The sequence below is a fragment of the Ceratotherium simum genome, chromosome 7, assembly GCF_057802395.1.
Source record: "Ceratotherium simum simum isolate JZ-2026a chromosome 7, ASM5780239v1, whole genome shotgun sequence".
NCBI lineage: Eukaryota > Metazoa > Chordata > Mammalia > Perissodactyla > Rhinocerotidae > Ceratotherium > Ceratotherium simum.
This window is the reverse complement of record NC_141906.1, coordinates 61,183,412-61,209,900: the sequence shown is the minus strand read 5'-3', so window position 1 is coordinate 61,209,900 and position 26,489 is coordinate 61,183,412.

Sequence of the window (26,489 nt, the reverse complement as noted above, 5' to 3'; positions counted from 1 at the left end):
AAGGTACAAATTCCAAGCAAAATATGAAAATAATAATTTTAAGCTGCTATAAATTAATTGGTTCAAATTATCATCAGCGACATTTTTGGGCTCTCGTTCTACTATAAGATAACATATTCAATGAGTATTGGTCAAATTAATTAGTTAATGATGCCACAGTGCTAAATGAAGGGGCATGATGTGAAGGGGGGATCAAATTTGCTGCTTGCTAGCTGTGAGACCCTCTGCAGGTTAATCGTTCCTAATCATTTCCTCATTTTAAACATGGACCTAGTAAGACCTATTTCATGCAGCTTTAGTGAGGATTAAATAATAGCACATGCAAGGGACTTTGTGAAATGCGTTGTATGTAGTAGAAACTCAATTACCGTGAATATTTATAAAACATATCCTCTGAGTTTTCTGAAAGAATTATACTTTAAAAGAGGAATGAAAAAACCCCATTAAAGACATTAATGGCGGAGATATTTAAATGTATCCCCATTGCAGCGAGATACAGGCATAATCCAATGGCATATTTTAGTTCTCAAAGAAAATATGACATTTAATTGTTTCTTCCATAGTGGAAAGAAAATTAAGTTAAGAGTCAAAAGGAGTCCTGGCTCTATTTTTAGCATCTCTGTGACATTAAGGAAACCACATAGATTGTTTGAAATTCAGTGTCCTCATCAATGAAATGACATTATCTACTTTCGTTACCTCCTATCTGTGTTGTTTTGAAGACAAATTGATCTCTGAATGTGAAAGGTTTTTTTTTTTCCTGTACTGTATTATTATATAAATCTATACACAGCTTTGCTTCCTGGGTACCCATGTGAGGGAATGAGGTCTCTGCCACTTTTTGAGTCTCAAATCCAGGAGAATAGTGACTCTGGTGGATATTTTATGTTAAGAGAAAAGTGACAGGTTATTTTGAATACACTGCTTCCATTGTTTTTTCTTTGGAAGCCTCCTGTGTGTGATGTTCGTTACCATCGAGTATGCTGTATTGAAAACTGCTTTTGGGGGAGAGCCAGAAGGGCCTTCCTGGTTTGACATCAGTGCCCTTCTTGGACTGGTGCTGACGCTGTAATGCTCAGAGAGAGCCTGTGCTCCCAGGATGTCCAGAGCAATCTTTCAGTCCCAGGAGCGACAGTAGAGATTGAATTAGCTTTGGTTCTTCCATCACTAATTAGATGGCGCAGCAGGCCTGCCTCAGGGCACAAAAGCATCGATTCAGTTCCTGTAATAAGCCTAATGGAGTGCCTTTACCATGTTTCAGGGTGCCAATTCTCTAAAAATTGCCCTGAAACGTATATCGGAACTACCCAATCAATTTACAGACACAATAGAAAACAAGAAAAAGTTACATAGACATTTTAAAGGACATGTTTACATTTTCTCCAACCCTAGGTTTGAAAGTGACCTTGAGATAGCGACTAATTTATCCCTCAGACTCCATGGCGCATAATGACGGTACCGCCTTAGGAGTCAGAATCTATTCTTAATACCGGAAGTGCCACAATTGTTTTGTAACACATCCAACTACCTAGCAACCTTTGCTATCCTCATTAGTATGAAATACGACTCCTATTCGTAATTGAATATCACCCACTTTCTGAATATTGTCTTGATCCAAGAAACTTCCATGTGAGGTTGACAACCAGATATGTAGAAATGAAAGAAAATTAATGGGATAATATAAAATTCTCAATATAAACTCGTATTTTATATAGCGCTATATATTTTGCAGAGCATTTTCACATTGTTTCTCATAAGAGAGAATCTGCAGTGAAGTTCATGGGCCTGGAACAATAGGCTGAGGGAAAACCATTAGGGAGGTGACAGTAGAGACAGATAAGGTGCAGATTCACAGTATCTTAATGTTGAGAGGAATCTTAAATTTTATCAAGTCTGTTCTCTCACGCACATAGGAATTGTCTTTGTATGCCTAACCGGTAATCAACCAGCTCCTGCTTAAACATTTCTAATGCAGGGACGTGTCGAGGTTATGAGGCAGGGCGGTCCATCACTGAATGGCTCCATCTGCTAGAATGTACTTCACTATATTTTGCCATAATCTGCCTCCTGTACTTCCTTCCACTTCTGCATTTGCCTTTGGTGACAAGAAAGCACAAGTCTGCTCTTTATTCATAGGAAAGTCATTCAAAATGTAAAGACTAGAAATGTGTTTCCACCGTGCAAATCTTCTCCATGCCAAGTAGTCCAGGTCTTTCAACAATGATCATGACCTGATTTTCAGGTTCCTAAGTCCTCCAGGTGTGGGATCTTCTCTGGAAAGACACTAGTTCCTTGCAATTCAAAAAGTGCTTGGTGTCCCAGCAGCATCACCTGGGAGCTCGTTATAAATGCAGACTCTTAGACCCCATGCCAGACCTGCTAACAAGATGGTTTGTATCAGCATTAAAGTTTAAGAAGCACTGTTCTAATTTGTTGGGCTATCACTTAAAATATAGCAACTAGAATTACGTAAATCCTTCAGGTGTGGTCCAAGGACCACAAAATATGGTGAGATTGTTTACCTTGCTCTATACATTATATGTGTATTAAATCTTCTATCATTGCTTTATTTTTATTTTTTCAGTAAATGCCTTACACAGTTAATACCTCCTAAGTTTATTTTTATTTATTTATTTATTTTTTGTGCCAAGCCTCCTCTTTTTTTTTTTTTTGTGCTGAGGAAGACTGGTCCTGGGCTAACATCTGTGCCCATCTTCTTCTACTTTATAAGTGATGCTGCCACAGCATGGCTTGCCAAGCGGTGCATCGGTGTATGCCTGGGATCCAAACCAGCAAACCCCAGGCAGCAGAGCACACACACTTAACCACTTGCGCCACCAGGCCAGCCCCAGTACCTCCTAAGTTTATAGCCAAGGATAAGATCCAGATCTTTTTCACATAAACTATTGTTATCAAGTTTGTTTCTTCTGACAATGGTGTAATTGATATTTTGTACTGAAGGGGAGGAAGACTCTCCTCTACCCACTCTGCGTCCTTTCTGGCTGGGCTATGAATTAAATTGATGTGAGACCAAATAGCAGGAGAAAATCAAACAAAACTTGATAACATGTATTCATGGCAGAAACCAGGGAAAGTGAGTTTCTCGACAAATGGCGGAGGTTTTCACCTTAAATAGCATCTTCGGGTAGACAAAGGAGGATGTTGGGAGTGGGAGAGACAGCTATGGGAGATTACCAGAAAGTGTCGTAAACAAGAGTGTGCAGATTTAAGTACTCGCCTTCTGCACTGATCAGAGTTTCTAGAGATAAGGTCCTCCCCACTTCTTCCCAGTACAGAGAGGGAGATACCTTTACAAATGTAAATGTTTGGTCTTAACAAGGACCCTCCCAGCCTATCGATAAAATAACCAAGGTAAAAAGACACATTTTGAGGTGGCCAATTTTGATCTTCCATAGTACCTATATATGAGAATATACACATATCATTATTAAATTTTATCCTCTCAGTTGAAGCCAATCTTTCTACTCTGTCAGGATAGTTTTGAAGCTTTATCTCATCAATCATCCCGTTATTTATCTCTCCTAGCTCGTATTCTTTTAAAAATGGATCAGCATGTCTCTCTCTATTTAAGACACTGCTAAAAATAGTGAATAAAACAGGGCTAAGGGCAGAATGTAGTAATATGCTTCTAGAAACTTCCCTCATAGAAACACAAGTTCTGCAAATGTTTGCCGGGAACCTATCATGTGTTGAAAACTACCCTGAGTTAGACACCTGGAATGCACAGAATGAAACGACCTTCCTGTCCTTGAGAAGCCCACTGTCTAGCGTGAATCCTGGATCTGGAGATCATGTAAGGACATCTCTTGCCAGGGCTACCGTCACTTTATTAGGCTAATTATGGGAACAGAGTCATGTCTGTGTACCCTGAGGCAGCTCTGCTTTGCCACCTAATTAGTGATGAAAGAACCAAAGCTAATTCAATCTAGTCTGTCACTCTCTAGACTGAGGAATTATCCTGGACATCATGAGAACACAAGCTTTCTCTTGAAATTATGAGAAAGGACAGCTAAAGCCGCAAGATTTTTATTTCTCCTGAGAAGTTTGTTGAATGAAAGAGCAAATGTGACCTTCCAAAATGTGTACCTTGGAAGGAGATAAAAGAAACTCATCCTATACAATGCCCATAGCAATACCTCAGACTGATGGCATATGAGAGTATTAAGAAAGACCCTGACCTGACCAATTTTGTGTTACTGGGCTGATACCTTAGAATTGATCCATCAACAATTAAATAAGTTAAGCTCAAGATCTATAGCAAATTCAGATGAACATTAAAAAAATCCAGCTCTGTGTAAGGAACATCTGAATAAAAATTTTTGAAACTGACCAACATCTTACCATTTGAGTCCATGCTAGCCTAATTCAATTTTTAATTACCATAGAATTGAAAATTTTTGTCCCACAGGCCCTACCAACCTGCCATGTTTCCCATTTCACTACATCTTCCTGCCTGGCCCCTGGGCCTTAGCATTCTTCATTTAACAACCATTCAACAAATGCTTATGAGACGCCTTTTATGAAACAGGCCTTCATAAAACTTACATTCTAAGGAGGAGAAACAGAAAATAAAGAAGTACATCAGTAAATAAATGAGATAATTTTAGTTATCGACAAATGCTGCAAAGAAAATAGAACATGGTAAGTTGTGAGTGACATGAGGGTGTCCTCCTTCATATTTGACCAATGAGAAGAAACCAGTGTTGTCCAACTAGGAGGGAAGAATATTCTTGGCAAAGGAATGGCAAATTTTATCCTCTTCTACCCAAATCTCCCTGAGACTGAGTCCTTGGCCGCCATTGCTAGACTCCCCAAAGTTCTCCTTATCCTCTTGGATCTCAGCCAGGTGTCTGTTGTACCTCATTTTCCAGGGCATCTTAGACTTGTAGTTGTTTGGACATTTCATTTATGATATTTGCAAATCTCTCCTACCCAGGCCTTGTGAATTGAATTTCTGGCTTAAGGTCTCCTTTAAAACTCATATCTCGAAGTCCTCCTCTTTAGAGAAACATGCCCCTGGCTTGCTTCTCTGATTAGAACCCAGGGACTTTTACTCTGTGTCCCCATAGTGCCCTGTGCTTTCCCTTCTTGTAGAACTTGTCATGCTACATTGTTGTCATTTACGTGACCATTGTCCCCACCAGAGAGTGAGCTCTTTGAAGGTGGGAACTAAATCTCCAATTGACAGCCCATCGTCTAGCACAATATCTGACACATGCTAGGCCCTTAGACACTTGAGATGAGTGGATAAGGAGTTATTAAGCGGTTTTAGATTCAGATTTTTAACTCTACCTCATTTGGCTGAGTCACACTGCCATGTATTTTTTTTTTTTAATGATTTTATTTTATTTATTTATTTTTATTATTTTTTTTGTGAGGAAGATAGGCCCTGAACTAACATCTGCCAATCCTCCTCTTTTTGCTGAGGAAGACTGGCCCTGGGCTAACATCCGTGCCCATCTTCCTCCACTTTATATGGGACGCCGCCACAGCATGGCTTGACAAGCAATGCCCCGGTGTGCGCCCAGGATCAGAACTGGCGAACCCCAGGCCGCCATAGCGGAGCGCGCGCACTTAACCACTTGCGCCACCGGGCCGGCCCCTGCCATGTATTTTTAAAATATTTTTTTTCTGATGACATTAACCACCAAGAGACGTTTCACGTGGCTGTATTTTCACTTTGTTAGAAGTATGGTACATTTTGCAATTTAAATTTAATTCCACTCTACTTAAAATGACTTTAGACAACCATTCTTGCTGAACAATATAAAATTCAGTGAGGCTTTGTAGCACAAGATCTATATATTTCTAATTCGCCTCTGGTATATATTTTACTCAGTTTTGAACAACATGTGGCGATAGATCTTTGATTTTTCACTTTTGAAAACCGAAGTAACTATTTAATTTTTTTTCTATCATTTGTGTGTGTTTATTCTCCAAGAAGTCTCTTGAGATTTTTTTCAATCATTCTCCTTTGACATAAGAAGAAATCACAATTTTCCAGGAAAACAAGTCTGTGAAAACAAGCAATTTTAAGCTTGATTTAAAACTCAGGAACAGGGACACTCTTACAAGTATAAGTGATAAAATAAGTAGTGTGATTTGGGGAAGGAAAGAGAGTCCTCATGCCACTCCCTAAATTTTCTTCTAGCTAATGAGCTTCTTTCTGAAATTTCTCATTTTTAAAATTTTCTATTTAAAATGCAAATTCTCTTAGGAGGGATTAGACATGGAGCCTCGTTCACACTCAAATTTAAGCAGCTAATATCAGATGTTTTTCCTGAGGAAAAGTTAGTAGGTTATAAACTCCCGAGCTCTGGAGGGAGGAGGAAGGGAATAAGAGAGAACCACAGAGATGAGGATGTATCAAAAGAGGGGCTGGGAACCCCTACACTAAACTTTGTCAACTCTGCAGTTCTGCAGGCGTGATCTTGCCATCTTGAAGCTAACCCTGAGATAATGTGCCGCTCTCTCCTTATCCTTTACAATTAGTTTTCAGATTCAATATTGCTAAATCCTTTAATAATTTCCTGATGGCGTACTATGAAATGTGAGGAAATAAATCTCTTGTCTCTTGGAATTCAGAGTGAAATATCCTCAGTTTATTGATTTGAGTATACAATTGATTCTGGCCAGTCATTCATTAGTAATGGGCAAAATGACTAAATATTCAGTAACTGAGCTATGCCCATCTTGTGTATTTACATGTGTCTTCGTAAGAATCACCAAAGGTAATTTTACATTTATCTATTCAAGCTCTGGCCAATGTTGAGTTTAGCAATAAATTACTCACAAGCACGCTTTTTATTTTAAAGCCAGATTAGGATTCCAAATCATACATGTTTGTCAAATACTAAATAATTCAGATGGCTTTTAACCAGTTTTCACTGTAAATGCTGAGGGTGGGGCATAGGACTTAGAGGGGAAGGCATCATAGAGCCCAGCAGAAAAAACAGCAAGACGTGAATCAACCACGCAAGGGGTTAGTAAGAAAGTAAACGGTGAATTAGATGGTTGATCATACCAATTTGGATGGAAAAGTTCATCTGGGCTGATGGGTGGAGAAAGAGCTAGGGGAGAATAAAAGCAGCTAACGTTATTAAGTGCTGTGTTCTAGGAACTGTGCTAAACCTCTTACATGCATTATCTCATTGAATCTTTACATGAGCCCTGGGAAATAGGTACCACTATAATCCTGATTGTATAGATAAGGAAATTGTTGTTGAGAGATGTCAGGTAATGTGCCTATTCACAGAGCTAGAGAGTGAAAGGTTGTCTAATCTGTCAGATGGTTATCTAACTGGTCAGTGGCCATATGACTTTAGAGCGCAAACTTGAAACCACTGCATTCTACAGAGGGATCAAGATAAAGGCAAGAGAGAAGAAAATGCAAAATAGATGAGGCTCGAGATATGGATTGTTGGGATTAGAGGTACACACAGTGCAGCTCCATCTTCTCTGTGAGATGTTCTCAATATCTACAGTCAGAATCAACCTTTTCTCCTCTGGGATCCCATAGACTTTACATGTAACTCTGTTATAATACTTTCATAGGCTGATTTGGTCTTCATTATATGCTGACATGTCAAAAATTAATTTTTAACAGCTTAATTAAGGTATAATGAGGTATAATTGATATACAATAAACTTATGTTTAAAATGTACAATTTGATGTTTGACATATATACATGCCCATGAAACCATCACCACAATCTAGATAGTGAACATATCCATCACCTCCAAAAGTTTGTTGGTGCCACTTTACAATCCCTCTCTTTATCTCTTGTGTCAGTCAGGGTTCTCCAGAGAAACAGAACCAATAGATGGGATATTATAATAAATTGGCTTTTGTAATTATGGAGACTGAGAAGTCCCAAGATCTGTAGTTGGCAAGCTGGAGACCCAGGAGATTTGATGGTGTGGTTCCAGTCTGAGTCCAAAGGCCTGACAACCAAGAAAGGCAATGGTATAAGTTCTAGTCCAAAGGCTGGCAGGCTCCAGCTAAAGAAGGGCTGATTTTTCAGTTCCAATCCAAAGCCAGGAAAAGATTGATGTCCCAGCTCAAGTAGTCAGGTAGGAGAAGTTCCCTCTTACTCAGCCTTTTTGTTCTATTTAAATCTTCAATGGATTGGATGAGACCCACCCACATTAGGGAGGTCAATCTTCTTTACTTGGTCTACCAATTCCAATGTTAATCTTATCCAGAAATACCCTTAAAGACAAACTCAGAATAAAGTTTAACCAAATGTCCTGGAACCTGTGGCCCAGTCAAGCTGACAGATAAAATTAACCATCCCACCTCTCCTCCCTGCTCCCATTCCCAGACAATTACTGATCTGCTTTCTGACATTATACATTAGTTCACATTTCTTAGAGTTTTATATAAATGAAATCACACAGTATGTACTGTATCCTTTTTTGTCTGACCTCTTTTCATTCAACAAAATTATTTTACCCATGCTGTTGTATGTATCAATAGTTCATTCCTTCTTATTGTTGGATAGTTTTCTATTGTATAAATGTACCACAGTTTATTTATCCATTCATCTGTTGATGAACATATGGACTATTTACAGTTTTTAATGATTACAAATAAAGCTGCTATGAACATTTGCGTACAAGTCTTTGTGTGGGCATATACTTTTTTCTCTTGGGTAAACACCTAGAAGTGGAATGGATGGATCATATTGTAGGTGTATGTTTAACTTTTTCAAAAAAGGCCAAACTCTTTTCCAAAGTTGGTATATCACTTTACATTCCTACCAGCATGTTCATGCGTTCTACAACCTTGCCAACACTTAATATGGTCAGTATTTAATTTTATCCACTCTAGTAGATATGTAGTTGTATCTCATTTTGGTTTTAATTTGCATTTTCCTAATGACTAATGATATTGAGCATCTTTTCATGTGCTTATTTATCATCCACTTATCTTCCTTGGTGAAAGTGTCTATTTAAATATTTTGGCCATTTTTTTGGACTGTTTATTTTATTATTGATTTTTGAGAGTTCTTTACATATTCTCGTACAAGTATTTTGTCAGATATATCATTTGCAAATATTTTCTCTTGGCCTATGGTTTGTCTGCTCATTCTCTTCACAGTGTCATTTCAAGAGAAGTTTTTGATTTAATGAAGTTCAATTCATCAGTTTGTTCTTTTATGGATTATGATTTTGTTGTTGTTTCGAAGAAATATTTGCCTAACTCAAATTGCAGAAGTTTTTTATGTTTCTTTCCATAAAGTTTGCAGTTTTAGGTTCTGTGATCCATTTTGAGTTAGTATTTATTTATGGTGCAATTTATGATTGAAGTTCTTTTTTATTTTTTGCATAAGAAAATCTCATTTTTCCCATACCATTTGTTGAAAAGACTACCCCTTATCCATTGAATTACCTTTGTCCCTTTGTGGAAACTCAGTTGTCCATATATGTGGGGGTTTATTTCTGGATTCTCTATTTTGTTATATTGGCATATTTTTTTATCTACACACCAATACTGCTCTGCTTGGATTGCTTTTGCTTTATTGCAAGTAGTAGTGTTAGTCCTGAGACTTTGTTTCTGCTTTTCAAAGTTTTTTGGCTAATCTAGGTTCTTTGCATTTCTTTTTTTTTTTAATCCAAAAACTAAACTTATTTTTTTTATTGTGAAATTTTTGTTGTACATTATTGTTTGTCAGTCACCATATAAGTTCATCCCTCCACCCCTTGTGCCCACCCCTCACCCCCAGCCCCTGGTAACCACCAAACAGTTCTTTCTGTCTGTGTGTTGGTTTATCTTTCACATATGGGTGAAATCATGCACTGTTTGTCTTTCTCTTCCTGGCTTATTTCACTTAATGTAATACCCTCCAGGTCCATCCATGTTGTTGCAAATGGGACGATTTTGTCTTTTTTTATGGCCTAGTAGTATTCCATTGTATATATATACTGCATCTTCTTTATCCAATCATCAGTCAAGGGACACTTGGGTTGCTTCCATGTCTTGGCTATAGTGAATAATGCTGCAATGAACATAGGGGTGCATAAGCCTCTTTGGATTGTTGATTTCTGGTTCATTGGGTATATACCCAGTAGTGGGATAGCTGGATCATAAGGAATTTCTATTTTTAATTTTTTCAGGAATCTCCATGCTGTTTTCCATAGAGGGTGCACCAGTTTGCATTCCCACCAGCAGTGAATTAGGGTTCCCATTTCTCCACAGCCTCTCCAGCATTCGTTGTTTTTTGTCTTGGTAATTATAGCCATTCTAACAGGTGTAAGATGATATCTTAGTGTGGTTTTGATTTGCATTTCCCTGATGATTAGTGATGTTGAGCATCTTTTCATGTGCCTATTGGCCATCTGTATATCTTCTTTGGAGAAGCGCCTGTTCATTTCCTCTGTCCATTTTTTGATTGGGTTGTTTGTTTTTTTGTTATTCAGTAGTGTGAGTTCTTTATATATTATGGAGATTAATCCCTTGTCAGATATATGGTTTGCAAATATTTTTTCCCAGCTGGTGGGTTCCCTATTCATTTTGATCCTGATTTCATTTGCCTTGGAGAAGCTCTTTAATCTGATGAAGTCCCACTTGTTTACTTTTTCTTTTGTTTCCCTTGTCTGAGTAGACATGGAATTCAAAAGTATCCCTTTAAGGCTGATGATGAGTAGTGTACTACCTATATTTTCCTCCAGGAGTTTTATAGTTTCAGGTCTCACCTTCATGTCTTTGATCCATTTTGAGTTAATTTTTGTGTATGGCAAAAGAAGATGGTCTACTTTCATTCTTTTGCAAGTGACTGTCCAGTTTTCCCAGCACCATTTATTGAAGACACTTTCCTTTCTCCACTGTATGTCCTTAGCTCTTTTGTCAAAGATTAGCTGCCCATAGATATGAGATTTTATTTCTGGACTTTCAATTCTGTTCCATTGATCTGTGTGTCCGTTTTTGTACCAGTACCATGCTGTTTTAATTACTATCGCTTTGTAGTATGTTTTGAAGTCAGAGATTTTGATGTCTCCAGCCTTATTCTTCTTTTTCAGGATTGCTTTAGCTATACGGGGTCTTTGGTTGCCCCATATGAATGTTAGTATTCCTTGTTCTATTTCTGTGAAGAATGTCCTTGGGATTCTGATTGGGATTTCACTGAATCTGTAGATTGCTTTAGGTAGTATGGACATTTTAACTATGTTTATTCTTCCAATCCAAGTGCATGGAATATTTTTCCATTTCTTTATGTCATCATTGATTTCCCTCAATAATGTCTTATACTTTTCATTGTATAGGTCTTTCACTTCCTTGGTTAAATTTACTCCTAGATATTTTATTCTTTTTGTTACAATTGTAAGTGGGATTGCCTTTTTGAGTTCTCTTTGTGTGAGTTTGTTGTTGGTATATAGAAGTGCAACTGATTTCTGTAAGTTGATTTTGTACCCTGCCACTTGGCTGTAGTTGTTGATTATTTCTAACAGTTTTCCAATGGATTCTTTAGGATTTTCTATATATAAGATCATGTCACCTGCAAACAGCAAGAGTTTTGCTTCTTCACTGCCTATTTGGATTCCTTTTGTTCCTTTTTCTTGCCTAATTGCTCTGGCCAGAACCTCCAGTACTGTGTTGAATAAGAGTGGCAAGAATGGGCACCCTTGTCTTGTTCCTGTTTTCAGAAGAGTGGCTTTCAGTTTTACCACATTGAGTATGATGTTGGCTGTGGGTTTGTCATATACGGCCTTTATTATGTTAAGGTACCTTCCTTCTACACCCATTTTGTTGAGAGTTTTTATCATAAATGGATGTTGAATCTTGTCAAATGCTTTCTCTGCGTCTATTGAGATGATCATATGGTTTTTATTCCTCATTTTGTTAATGTGGTGTATCACATTGATTGATTTGTGGATGTTGAACCATCCCCGTGTCCCTGGTATAAATCCCACTTGATCATGGTGTATGATCTTTTTAGTGTATGGCTGTATTTGGTTTGCCAATATTTTGTTGAGGATTTTTGCATCTATGTTCATCAGGGATATTGGTCTGTAGTTTTCCTTCTTAGTATTGTCTTTGCCTGGCTTTGGTATCAGGGTGATGTTGGCCTCATAAAATGTGTTGGGAAGTGTTCTATCTTCCTCTATTTTTTGGAATAGTTTGAGAAGGATAGGTATTAAGTCTTCTTTGAATGTTTAGCAAAATTCTCCAGAGAAGCCATCTGGTCCTGGACTTTTATTTTTTGGGAGGTTTTTGATTACTGTTTCAATCTCTTTACTTGTGATTGGTCTATTCAGGTTCTCTATTTCTTCTTTATTCAGTTTTGGGAGGTTGTGTGAGTCTAAGAATTTATCCATTTCTTCTAGATTGTCCAATTTGTTGGCATATAGTTTTTCATCATATTCTCTTATAATCTTTTGTATTTCTGTGGTATCTGTTGTAATTTCTCCTTTTTCATTTCTAATTTTATTTATTTGAGCCTTCTCTCTTTTTTTCTTGGTGAGTCTGGCTAAGCGTTTGTCAATTTTGTTTATCTTCTCAAATATAGGTTCTTTGCATTTCTATATGAATTTTTAAATAAGTTTGTAATTTTTACAAAAAAGCCTGCTGGAATTTTGATTCGTATTATATTGAATTATAGATCAATTTAAGGACAACTGGCATTTGACAATTGTGTCTTCCAACCCATGAACCTAATATATCTCATCACATATTTAGGATTTCTCTAATTTCTCTCAGCAACGTCTTCTATTTTTCAGTGTATAGCTATGTCACATCTTTTGTTAGATTTATCCCTAAGAATTTCCTATTTTTGATGCTATTATAAATGATATGTTTAAAAAATACCAGTTTCTAATCATTTGCTGTTACATAGAAATGCAACTGATTTTTGTACATTGTCCTTGTATCTTGAAGGCTTACTGCTCTCAATTATAAGTTCTAGGAGCTTCTTTGTAGATTGTATTGGATTTTCTACATAGATGATCATGTTGTCTGTGAATAAAGACAGTTTGACTTCTTCCTTTCCAATTTGGATGCCCTTTCCTTCTTCCTTCCTTCTTTCCTTCCATCCCTCCCTCCCTCCCTCTCTACCTCCATCTCCCTCCCTCTCTCTCTCTCTCTCTATTAGATTTTCCAGTATAATGCTGAATGGAAATGGTAAGAGCACTGTTTCCTCTAATTCTTCAGGTGGTTCTTCCCCCAGCCATGAGTAGTTTCTTCACAGGCATGTGCCGATTAGTATCAGTGGTCTACTCATGGGAGTCCTCTCTAGATATCCTGGCTTCCTCTCTGTGTAGCTCTCATCTTCTGTACTTTGTTTTGAGAATTCTACCTTTGGTCTCCTCAGACTCTCAAGTTTGTCTTCTTACCTCAAGAATTCTGCTGGGTTCTGGTCAGTCCCTCCTTCCTACATTGCTATCTAGAAACTCTCTCAAGGCAGTAGGCTTGGGAATTTTAGGGTTCACCTCATTTGTTTCCCATCTTTCAGGGATTATTGTCCTTCTGTGCCTAATCTACAGTGTTTTACAGTCTATTGTTTCACATATTTTGTCTTTTTTTATTGTTTCAAGCAAGACGGTAAATCTGGTCCCTGAAAGTTCTTAATCAAGAAGTTATGGGTACATTAGTCAGATAGTACTACAATGTTCACAATGAAAAAATAACAATTGCTACCTTCCACATCCGCAATACTTGTTCCCTAGATTCAATCACTCTAAATGTTTTGAGCTGTTTCTTCTGGACCTTAACTTCGTATTTCTACTTGCATGCTTATATTGCTTTTTGGATTTTTCAATTTTAGGCTTTGGCTTTCTATTGTCCATCTTGCCAACGACATTCCCACACCCACGAACTTCTCCTCCCTACCTTCACCTTCTAATTTAGGTATGTCATAATTTTTGGCTAAATATAAAGTGTTTTCTAGTAATACAACCCCATAAATACTGTTTAAAGTTAAGCCACAGAGTGTAAGAAAATTAAAATTTTGTTTTAAAATAATATTTCTTTTTCTTAGAGTTTAAAATCAAACCTGCCTGGACATCAGATTACCTAGAAAGTCTTGTAAGATTATACTGTATACTTCTGGGCTCTAACTCGGATCTGCCGAATTTGAATCTCTAGGCTGGAACCTTAGAGAATGTTTTTTTTTTTTTTGGTGAGGAAGATTGGCCCTGTGCTAACATCTGTTGCTATTCTTCCTCTTTTTGCTTGAGGAAGATTGACCCTGAGCTAACATCTGTGCCCATCTTCCTCTATTTTGTATGTGGGATGCCACCACAGCATGGCTTGATGAGCGATGTGTAGGTCCAGCCCGGGACCCAAACCCATGAATTCTGGGCCACCAAAGCAGAGCACGTGAAATTAACCACTATGCCACTGGGCCGGGCCCTTAGAGAATGTATTTTTAAAACATTCAATGGTTACTCTGATTCAGCTGGTCTTCTGCAGTTTGGGAATAACTGCCTTTAAGCTCATCTCATTTAAGAAGAAGTGCATGGTTCTAACTATGACAACGCCTTCATCGGTATTGAACTGTCAGATCGCACTGAGATTTGCTGTCTTAGATTTCTCTCTGACACTACACATCAGTCATAATGTGCCGTGATCTCATCTGGCCTGAGCTTTGCTAACAATGACTGGATTATAATTGGACCTGCACTTGTGGACGTCAGGCATGATATTCATACTGCTGGATTCACTGAACTGAAAGGAGTTAACAGTCTCTTTTGAGAAGTCACTTACATGGGGTTGACTCAATTGCTTATATGCCCCTATATTTTAGTTTGCAAAATTTTTGGTTTGGTTAGAGGTAGCCTTGAACACAGTGTGCTGTGCAAATTGTTGTTAGCACCACCTGTCTCTCCGTCAGCTTCTGTAGCCTAATTAGATTTCTACCATATCAGGGAATATTCAAAGCGTGCAAATGGCAAGGCTTCACCCAGTGTAGCCATCCAGTGGGAACCAGAGTATAACAAAGTGAATTAACTCTCTGCCCTTGAAAAGCTAGGAACTGCTTTTAAGTAGTAAATATTAAGTTAGAGATATCCTCCTGAGACATAAACTCCAGGTCCTTCCTGGAAGATGTTGCAACCTTTCCCAATAATCATTGCAAGTGCTAATGCCAAACGCATTATTAACAAAGCATATGCATATGTGGGGAACCTTCTAACAGTAAAGTTTGGCTTAATGACCAGGCAGACTCCAGTATGTAAGCGACACAGTCTCTGAACAGCTGTGCTGTATAATTCTCCTTCATCTCACAGTTTTGAAAGTCAATGTCTTTGCCTCATTGTCTGTTGCAGACACGAAGTAATTCCAACAGTTTCAAAGCCCAAGTCTTCCATACAGGCCCTTCCTTGAGGGAGTATTCCATGCTTCATTAGTGAAAACCAGTCTAAAAATTTTGATTTGTGGAAGTACTGTAAAATCTCACATACTCCATCAACCACACTTTTCCAGAACATTTGGAAACTGAACTTGATAACATCAACCTCTGCTCTTGCAGAAGGCTGCTTGCCTTTCAGAGAGCACATTAGGCGCTTCAGGAAATGATAAAATTATGAGTTCTCCAGTACAAAGCAAACTGGCCATTAACTTATTAATCCATGCAGTCTTTCATTTATCCATTCATTCATTCAAGAAATATTTAATGAGTCCCTTCTATATACCAGGCACGGGGGCACTGAGAAGTACTATGAAGAAAAAGAACACAGTAACAGGAGGCTTGGGTGGAGTGCATGTTATTTTAAATAGAGAAGGACCCTTTGGTGAGACATCATTCTCACAGATATCTGAATGAAGTGAGGAAGTCATGGGCGCTATGTAGCAGATATGTTTCAGATAGAGGAAAGAACAGGTGCAAATGTCCTGAGGCAGAAGCCTGTTGGAATGTCTGAGAAATAGCAAAGAGGACAGAAAAATGAAAGGAGTAGGAGTTGGGATCAGAAGGTAGGAAGGGGGCCAGGCTTTGCTAGAGGATGAAATATAATTTGGCCTTGATTTTAAATGTGAAAGGAGGCTGTTGGCAGGTCTTAGGCAGGAGAGTGACATGGTCTGATTTAGGTTTTTAGAGGGTCCTTGTGACTGCTGTGTGGAGCATAATTTGGTGGGGATGGGGGCAGAAACCTCAGGGGAAGAGTAGAGACAGGGCTTTGTAGTTCCTGGGACCCTTATGCCAGAGTTGGAAACATACCAAAAAAGTAAAAACAGCAGATCTTCAAAGACGGGTTATATATTATTGATTTATTGCTACAGCTGTGATATCCTCAGAAAAACCTTGCATTGCTATAATTCAATGTACAAGTAAGTACTAAAATAAAATGTGCCATTTAAAAAAAACTAGGTCCCTCTGCCCTCCTCTGTGCAAGAGGAAGGCAATAAAATAAATGAAATTTTCCTTTTTTACTGCACACTGGACATAAATGGTTACTAACCCAGAGTACGTAGGAAAGTGTTTGTAAGGCAGAGTTGTTAAGTGTCAATTGTGTTGGTTTTCCAAGAGTTGATTTTATAAGAGATCTTCAAGGCAAAAATTTGGAAGAAAGAAAATAATCCTGAGTTTTTTGCTGAAAACACAAAAATCATTAAGCAGATAATTTTTTTCTGATATCAAATTGTGTGAAAATACAAACACTTTTATAATGCAGATTCCTGGGTTCAGTCTCCAGAGCCCTGCAATCAAAAATTTGAATTGAGGTCCAAGAATCTGTATTTTTAACCTGATTTACAGAAGTAAATAATCTGCTCATAATTTGATAATTGTCTGTGAATAGTTTTTCAAAACTAAACTTTTGCTAAACATGTAATATTATGTGTTTAATTGAGATCGTGAAGTTCAGAAGGTTGTATTCTCGGCATCGTGGGATCTACCCAGACTCTGCCCTTTTCAGGAAATTGCTCTTTTCTCCTCCTTCTATCACATGGTTATTGAAGGACACCCATTTCCCACAATATGACCTTATTTCTGCTCTTTCGTCTCATCTCTATCTATAGTTGCTTGGTCCAGAAGTGCTGTCCTGACCTAAGTTAGGCTAATCTGACCTGTTCCTTAGAACCAGAGATTTAAGCATCCTGGTTGAAGCAATAAGATGGAAAATGTGAGAGTGTTTTATAATACATAGGACAGAGCTGATCATCAGTAACAGAGGAGAATTAAGCCCACACAGAAAGGAAGGCAGGGACAATACGAAAATAATCCCAATAATATTTGTGTTCTGCTGCTAATTATTCCTGAAATCCAGTTACATTCCTACACTGTACCTCAGTATCTGTATTAGTCAGGAATTGCTGTATAACAAATTACTCCAATGCTTAATGATTTAAAACAATATTTATTTATTATCTCTGATGATACCTATAGAGCAGGAATTCAGACATCGTGGTGGCAATGGCTTGTCTCTGCTCCATGACATCTGGTGCCTAAGCTGGAAAGCCCAAAGGTTGGAATTGCCTAAATCTCATATACTCATATACCTCGTGGTTGATGCTAGCTGCTGGGTGAGCCCTTAGCTAGGCAGTTGCTTGCAACATCTCACACGACCTCTCCACATGACCTGGGATTCCTCACAAAATGGTAATGTAGAGTGACCAGCCATCATGGTTTGCCTGGGACTGATGGGTTTCCCAGGACATGGGACATTCAATGCTAAAACTAGGGAATGCCCTGCAAAACCATGATGAGTTATTCACCCTACATGATTTCTGGGTTCCAATGGCAGTTCCCGAGAGATAGATAAGCAGTATGTCAGATGGACCTAGTCTTGGATGTCAAATAGTATCAATTCTGCTGTGCTCATTGGTTGGGTCTATCATAAGCTCCAGCTCAGAGTCAAGGGAATAGAACACAGACTCCCCACCCCTTGGTGGGAGGAGTGTCAGTCACATTGTAAGATAAGCATGTGGGAATGACAATATTCTAAAACACAATTTGTCACAATATTCTTCCATAAACCCCCCTTTTTCTTAAGTTAGTTCAAATTGGGCTTCTGTTATCTGCAAGCAAAATAATAACTTAAAAAACTCTCAGGGCTGGCCCCATGGTGTAGCGGTTAAGTGCACGCGCTCTGCTGCTGGTGGCCTGGGTTCAGATCCCAGGCGTGCACCGAGGCACCACTTGTCAGGCCATGCTGTGGTGGCGTCCCACATAAAGTGGAGGAAGATGGGCACGGATGCTAGCTCAGGGCCAGTCTTCCTCAGCAAAAAGAGGAGGATTGGCATGGATGTTAACTCAGGGCTGATCATCCTCACAAAAAAAAAAAAACAAAAAACTATCAATATTACCACCTAATAATATTTTAATAATCAACTGAAAATTTGGGTTGAATTATAAATATTAAGGAACCTAACCTCTTCCTGAACAACCAGTCACTGTTTCAGCTTAGGGAAATGGGCTGAGAGAAAACTTACAGTCAAGGCCAAAGTTTCTCCCAGAAAGAGTTTGGATCTGCCTTAAAATGTGGACAAATACTTTATCAGGGCCCTAAAGTTTCATACCATAACACTCTTAGCTAAGGAACATTACAAGCAAGCATTACTCATTTCCTAACATAGTCATAGAAAAAAGCTCAAGATGGGCCGGCCCCGTGGCGTAGCAGTTAAGTGTGCACACTCTGCTGTTGGAGGCCCGGGTTCGGATCCTGGGAGCCCAGCGAGGCACCACTTGTCAGGCCATGCTGTGGGGGTGTCCCATATAAAGGGGAGGAAGATGGGCACAGATGTTAGCCCAGGGCCAATCTTCTCAGCAAAAAGAGGAGGATTGGCATGATTGTTAGCTCAGGGCTGATCTTCCTCACAAAAAAAAAAAAAAAGAAAAAAGCTCAAGAGAATTCTCCCACCACCAATAGAACCTCATAGAACCCCTGCTGAACTTTTCAAGTTACAATAATTGCAAAATTTACTTTTAGGTAATGATGATTGACTTATTACAGAATGCATTTAATTGTCAGTCAGTTGAAGGCGGTAAGCATTTGGGAGGCTGGGCAGCACAGTAGAGATGAGTCAAGTGGAGAGTGGGGAAGATTTTGGGGTCAGAGAGAGCTGAGCAAATCTCATCTCTGTCACTCACTCGCTCTGTGTTGTACTAGTAGCATACCCACCACAGCACCACAGTGCCATTCTTGGGCAAGATACTTAGCTTGCCAGAACCTCGACTTGAGAGCAGCTGGGAAAGTATTTTTAGAGAAAAACTGGTGGGGGAATCACTTTCAACTACTTTTATTTGTATTGCAGTGTTCCTCCCTGCTGCTACCATTCCTCCCTGTTTTTAGGAAAGGAAATCATGACGCTCAAAGGAAATACAGTTTAAGGAAAGAAAAAGTTTAAAATGAAAAGATAAAAATAAAAACATAAGAATTATAAAAAATAAAAATATACTAAGATACACATTAAAATGAAAAAAGTTAAATAAAAGAAGTAAAATTGAAAATGATCAATACTACAGAAATAAGGAAAATGTCTAATGGATAATTTTAATCAGATTTAAAACTTTGGAATAAAAAGATTAAAACGAGCTAAAATAAAAATAAAGAAACATAGGGGCCGGCCCCACGGTGTAGTGGTTAAATTCAGCAGACTCTGCTTCGGCGGCCCAGGTTTGAGTTCCCATCCCGGGTGAGGACCTACGCCACTTGTCAGCCATGCTGTGGTGGTGACGCACATGCAAAATAGAGGGAAACTGGCCCAGATGTCAGCTCAGGGCTAATCTTCCTCAGTGAAAAAATAAATAAATAAATAAACAAACAAACATAAAAATAAAAATTAGATAAAGTTGAAAAGTAAGAAGTTGCAAAGGGAATTAAATCAGAATAAGTTAGAAATAAGATTTTCTAAAACAATGTAAACTTGCAGTGGTATGTTATCCATAATAAAGAGTAAAATCCCATTGAACCACCTGTGGATATGAGTCTTAAGCAAGGCCTCCTTCAGGGTGTAGTTCTTGGTAATGAAGAGTCAACATAAAGTCACTGGACATTCATCCAACTAGTTTGTGTGTCTTCTTCATCTTTATCCCTGAGTCTGCACATTGTAGATGTAGGTGCTTAATATTTGTCGAGTAAATGAACAAATGTTTAATGAATGCCTATTATTTGCAAGACACCTTTTGAGATATGTTTACGTAAATTAGCTTACTTAATTCTCATAATAATCCCAGAGTTATTTTTACCCTCAATTTATCATGGAGTGGCTGAGGTTAAGAAAGGTTAAGTGACTTTTTCCAAGATCACAAAAATAGTAAGTGTTAATTTTCCGTTAGACCACAGCCTTGTGGCCAAAGCATCTGTGTACCTCTTGGACAACATGTACATGCATGCACACACACACACAATGACCATATTTACAAGTGGACATCTGGCTATCACCTGTCTCAGGGGGATCCTTATTTTAACTGCACAAAGAGCATCAAATTCTAATTAATTCTCAGAAATTATCCAGGGACATGTGGCTCTAGCCAGCTACTTTCAGACTCAAGACATGAGAAGACTGTAGCAGATGGTTCCTCAGGTGCTGGTGGAAATGACAAAGCATATCAACTTTGGTGTTCTGTATGAACGAGCTAAATACACCAATGCCCTTTGTACAATGTCAGAGGCTTCTCAGATACTATTATTGTGTCGATGGGATATAGACTGAAAACTGGATTTGGTTGAACCAGAACCAGGAATGAACTATATTTCCTCACAGTAGAGTGGAGATGATTGGTCCTGCCCTTTCTCTGTTGCAGAGTGGCTGTGAGGGTCAAATGAGCTGGTAGTTTGGAAGACAGCATGCAAGGTAGAAGGGTGTTGGCTTTGGAGTCAGAAAGACACGAGATTGGCTTTGTTATTTACCAGCTATCTGACCATGGCAATTTACCTAAACTTTCTCAGTCAAAGATCATTCTCATTTCCAAATAGGGACAATACAGTATTGCCTATTTCACAGGTTTCTTGTGAGGATCAAAGGTTAATGGATATAAAATACTTAGTTGGCATTCAATCCACAGAGGAATACAAATGGAATAGTATTTGGAGGACATTCTGGGGAAAGAGGAAGAGGGAGTGTTTGTTTGAAGCATCAGCGCTTTCCCACCCTACCTCCGGGTGTGCACAGGGCACCATGTAACCTCAGGGAACCTGTGGCAGATGGGTGGGATGAGCTGAGAACATTATAACAAGATAGGAGTTTGTTTTCTGCTTGTTTCATGCATCAATCTCTTGTTCCATGGAGGAATTCATGGTGTCTTACACATCATCTCATCCCCTGAGGTGTCTCACATGGGGCTTGGCCCTAAATAGGTCCTCTATAAGTACTTGTTTAAATAATTACTGAGATAGTTATGAATCTCTTGCTTACCTGCCATGTTCTTGAGGGACAATCAAGGCGTGAACTAGGATTCTGGTCATCTAGTTCTAGTCATTCCTCTGCCATCTCTTTAGCAGTGTACATTGGGAAAATCATGGCCTCTTTGGCTTTCAGGTATTGAAAGCAGAGAACTTGGCCAGATATTTTTGTGATCTCCCCTATACCTCTGAAATTACAAGGCCTCGGATGGGAAAAATATAGTGTGGATTAGAGATAGGCTCAAATTTCTCCTCTCTTCTGCATTTCCCCACCAGCTTTGGTGTCAGAATCCTAGCAAGAGAAATGTGTGTTCATCTTTGCTTCAACTTAACTTCACAGCTGAGCCAGTGGGCCTTGAATACCCAGTTATAGCCAATGCGACTTTGCCTATGGGGCAAGAATGCTCTGCTCAGTGCAACAGAGTGCACGGTCCACTTGCTTGTAGGATATTGTGTCTGTCAGTCAGGCCTTTGACAGGAGCTGGAGAGCAGTCAATTCAAGGTTAAAGTCTCTGGCAAGGACAGTATCCTGGGATTCTACTTGGCAGCCTGAAAGAAAATTCTCGTGTTTTCGCTATTTTCATCTCATTATGAGTAGCTTTAGGAAGATAAAACATATTGTCTGTAAAGAGAAGGACATTTTTTCTTGCTTGCCAAGGCAAAACAGTATGCATCTAGTTAATCCAAGAAATGCATAAAGCTATTTAGATATTTGGAGGTGAGGAAAATAATATCCTTTGAAAATCAAGTTAACAATATTCATACATGATGGATAGGATTTTCCATCTGAAGGAGAAATCCTTTATAAAAGTGTAAAGAGTCTGAAGTTATAATTTAGTAAGTAGAATCCTAATAAATAACATTTTATCTTACTTAGAGGAAGACTTTGAAAAGATACACATATACATGAACATACATAGTTGGTTAATGGATCCTTTCTCAGTGAGTCAACGAAATCTGGCTTTACCAAACTCTATGGATAAATGGCATCTTATAAGACTTTTGGCAACAGACAACTGGATTTATCTTCCTAGTGACATGCCATAATATTTGAAATTTCAATAAAACTAAAAAAAAAAAAAAAAAGACAAAATCATTGTTCTGATTCATAGGAATTGAGATTGGAATATGATAAATTAGGAAATTCTGAATGCACGCTTTGATTCTTGCAGAGTTCATTGAATCAAATGCTGATGATAGATTGTTAACGTCCCAAAATTCTATTAATTTTTAGACATTTTCTCAGCAAGGTGAAAAAGAATATAGCAATACTGGCATGTTCCTGATGTAGGATACTTTATGGAGAGAACATGGACTGCAATTTATTAAGAGAATAACAGTGTCTATTTTTGATGGTGTATCTGGCAGTCTAAGGAGTTTATAGATGCTTTCCTCCATACGGGAGAAGCTGTACTTGAGAATAAATTAGAATATATAGTTCACCAAAGAATGAAGCCCATCTTCCAGAACAAAAGTAGCAAAATACTTCGTCCTGGGATCTTTCAACAAGTTTCATGTAGTAGAAAGTATAATACTCTCTGGAAGAATGGTAGAAATGAAAAAATTCAGGTGAATTGTCCTGAGTCATGAGAAATAACTCTTATACATCAATGGAAACCTGTATTCCACATTTTTTAAAAGAAATATGTTTACATTTATTAAAAATAGTATTATCAAGTTTCAGGCTGTCCACTAAGATCTGTCATACTCTGAATTTTTCTCAAGAAATAGAGAACTTAAGCAATTTCATAAATTTCAGGATAGTTTCCTCTATGTCTCGCTTGGATACACACACACAAACTTGTAGTGATTTTTCCATTTGGAGCTTATCTATCTATTTATTCTCTCTTATATGAATATATATTCATGGCACATCTAAGCCTGCATTGCAGAGCTTATAGCAAATTTTTGAAGACAAGATTTATTTAATTTTTAGATCAAACACAACTGATGGACTAAGCAAATATCACGTGAATCCCAAGGACAAAAGATTATGAACACGGTGTTATTACTTTTTCTATTACTTGCTTAAGCAGCAAATTGGAGGTTTGTATATTCTCAGGTAAATTTGGATCTAGTCTAACAGTCAATATTGATATTGATAATCAACCTTCACTTGTCTGTTTATTCAGAAAACTGCCAATAGTGTCTCTTTTGCTTTTGCTTGGCTGGCGTGGAAACTGCCCATAATCACTTAACACATGCCATTGTAATTTCCCCCAAGGGTCTCTCTCAGGGTTAGTAAATTCCTGACACTTCTGCGTTCATTGCAGATGTCACTATTCCATCAGAGCTTTCTTTCCTATTGAACCTAGATGTGACCTCAGAATCTTCTTCAACACAACACTTGAATCTGCCGATGTCAATCGATTGGCCTTTGTACGTAAGATGAAACTTATTTGCCTTCTCTGGCAAACCACAAAATATTCTTGCATTTTTATTTAAGCTAAGATTCCTTGAATATTTAATTATTTACAATATAACTGAGAGCAGATGGCAGCCTACAAGTTATCCACTTATTCTGTGTGAGAGGAAGTAATATCTTGCTTGCAAATTGCTCCTCTTGGTATGTGCTATGATCAATGCCTAGACGCTTCCCATTTTTCAATTTTATGAATGACCTCCTTGCAGAATGCCAATGTAGTGCTGTGTGTGTTATGGGATGTCAAATCAATTAAAACAAGTCAAAAAGATTTGTGACCAGACACTAATTTGTTGACATTTTAGTGACTTTTGAAAAATTGACTTAAATTTAACAGCAAAGTTACTAACACAATATGCCTTTCTTTTTTTCCTGTTGAGAGAATAAAATCTGAGATTGCATCAGAAATAAACTCCAGGAGGTCCAGAATTCTAGAGAGCTTTCTCAGAGGCCTTTTGAAAAATGAAATGTGTGGCCAAGTATACATATTTAATTATGTCTGCTTTATTTTTCTTCCAAATTTTAAAATACTTGGAAAACCACTGGGTTAGGTTAAAAGTCAAACCTAGGTAGAATCTGGGGTTTAATTTCTGCTCAGTTTCTAGACTAGAGAAATTACCTCTGGGGTAATGGGGTGAGGTTCATTCTAAACCCAGGTGACTTGTGTCTACTTATTGTCCTCGCTGGAGTAAGTGAATTAATAAAATCATTACTAGACCATGTAGCACGTAGAAATCAGTAATGGAGAGACAGACATGGGCATCTTCCATGAAATGGAGATGGTATTGCAAATGCCACAATTGGAGCTGATTCTATTAAAATAGCAAGATAAGGTGCTGATCATGTTCAATTTTTCTCTCACTTTCAATATTTGATAATTAAAAAATGTAGGGCTTTGTTCTGAATGGTGGTTACCTCAATGCAATTATTCTATTTCCAATGGCTAAACAGATGCTGCTCGAGAAATACAGACAGTAGAGACTCACAACCACCAACATCTGAGCCACAGATTAATACAGTCAATATTTATAGAATAATTTAGATCTGGACCCAAAATCTAGGATCACTACAATCTTATTGAATTTTTTTTTTTAGATGATTTTTTTTTGTGAGGAAGATCAGCCCTGACCTAAGATCCATGCCAATCCTCCTCTTTGTGCTGAGGAAGACCCGCCCTGGGCTAACATCCATACCCACCTTCCTCCACTTTATATGGGACGCTGCCACAGGATGGCTTGACAAGCGGTGCATGGGTGCGCGCCCGGGATCCGACCCTGGGTACACTCAGGCCGCTGCAGCTGAGCGTGCGCACTTAACCGCTACACCTCCAGGCTGGCCCCAATCTTATTGAATTTTTATTTAACTCTGGACAAAGCTTTGTGTCGGTATGAGGCAGTATGTAATTTCCCTTCGTTTTAGGAGAGTTTTAACTTGCCAGGGTTTTGTCTGTTCTGTAGATTAATCATCCCAATTTCTTGTGTCTCTGAGAAAAGTCACATTAAGTAAATGCCAAAGACTTTAAAGAGCACCATTTAATTGAATAACTAGTCTAAAAATGATTTCAGAGTTTATATTACCCTCTGAAAACCTTTCTGGAGTCTGTAGGAAAAAAAAATCCAAGAAGCCACATTTAATTTTTTTAGTCTTTTTGGACAACCTCTAAACACTCTCCCTTAATTCTCTAATCTTGAGAGTCTTAATCTCTCTTATGCCCCCAAATCTAAATCCTTCCCCATTAGTCCATGCGAAATGCTCTACATGTTAACCTTTTGTTTACACTGCTGACATGTCTACATGTTGACACCGGCTTCCCGTCTTTCTAGCTCTGCCTTGACTCCCATCCCTGGCTTCAACTCCAGCAGTAGCAGCGGCTGCATTTGCATGGACGGTGTGTACAAAACACTCTCCAAGAGATGGTTATGAGGGGAATAATACATCAAGAATAAAGCCAGATTTCCCGCCTTCAAGAAATTACTACCTTCTTGAGGGGACAAAATATGAATGGATTCTATACTTACTACCTGCAAAACCTATATATGTATACATTAAAAATGAAAACCTAAATGAGTATATACAGATAAGTATGAAGATGAACCGCAGTCTCTGTTTTTAGATGCCAGAACAAAATTTCATGGTATTACATGTGCACACACACATACACCCCTACCTGATGGTGTCTCTCTACAAAAGTTACAAGGAATAAGCTGCCAGCTGTCTCAGTGAGAGCTTTTACTATAATCATTTCATTTATTTTACATGATGTACAACAGTAAGTTTATCTGTGTACTGTTAAGTATTTTTGCAATTAAAACTCCATCACACTTGTCAGAATAAATGAACAGAGCTCATTCTCCCTTATGTAAGATCTTTTGTTTTTAATTTTGTATTTTGTTTTTGCATTTTCATTAAACATAGCTTTGCAGCCTAGAGTGAAGGCAAACCAGCTTCGTTTGTGTTCCCAAATTCACACTCAATAAAAGTTTGTTGAATGAAAATATACTAGATAAACAAATTTAAAAAAAACCCAAAAAACAAATATGCGTGATGCTTTACCAATGGTCCTGGATGAGATGGGCACTGTATTCCACATTCGCTATTTCCTGGTGGTGATCTCCTAATTTTAAGTAGAAGTTGGAGGCAGATGCTGGGAAAAATAGGCACTAAGCTAGTAAAGGTCTCACAAATAGGAAGGGATAACTGGAGAAAATAATGCAAAACAATTGAGGTTTCTTGCTTCCTGGGGGACTGATGTGTTGGGAAATTGTGT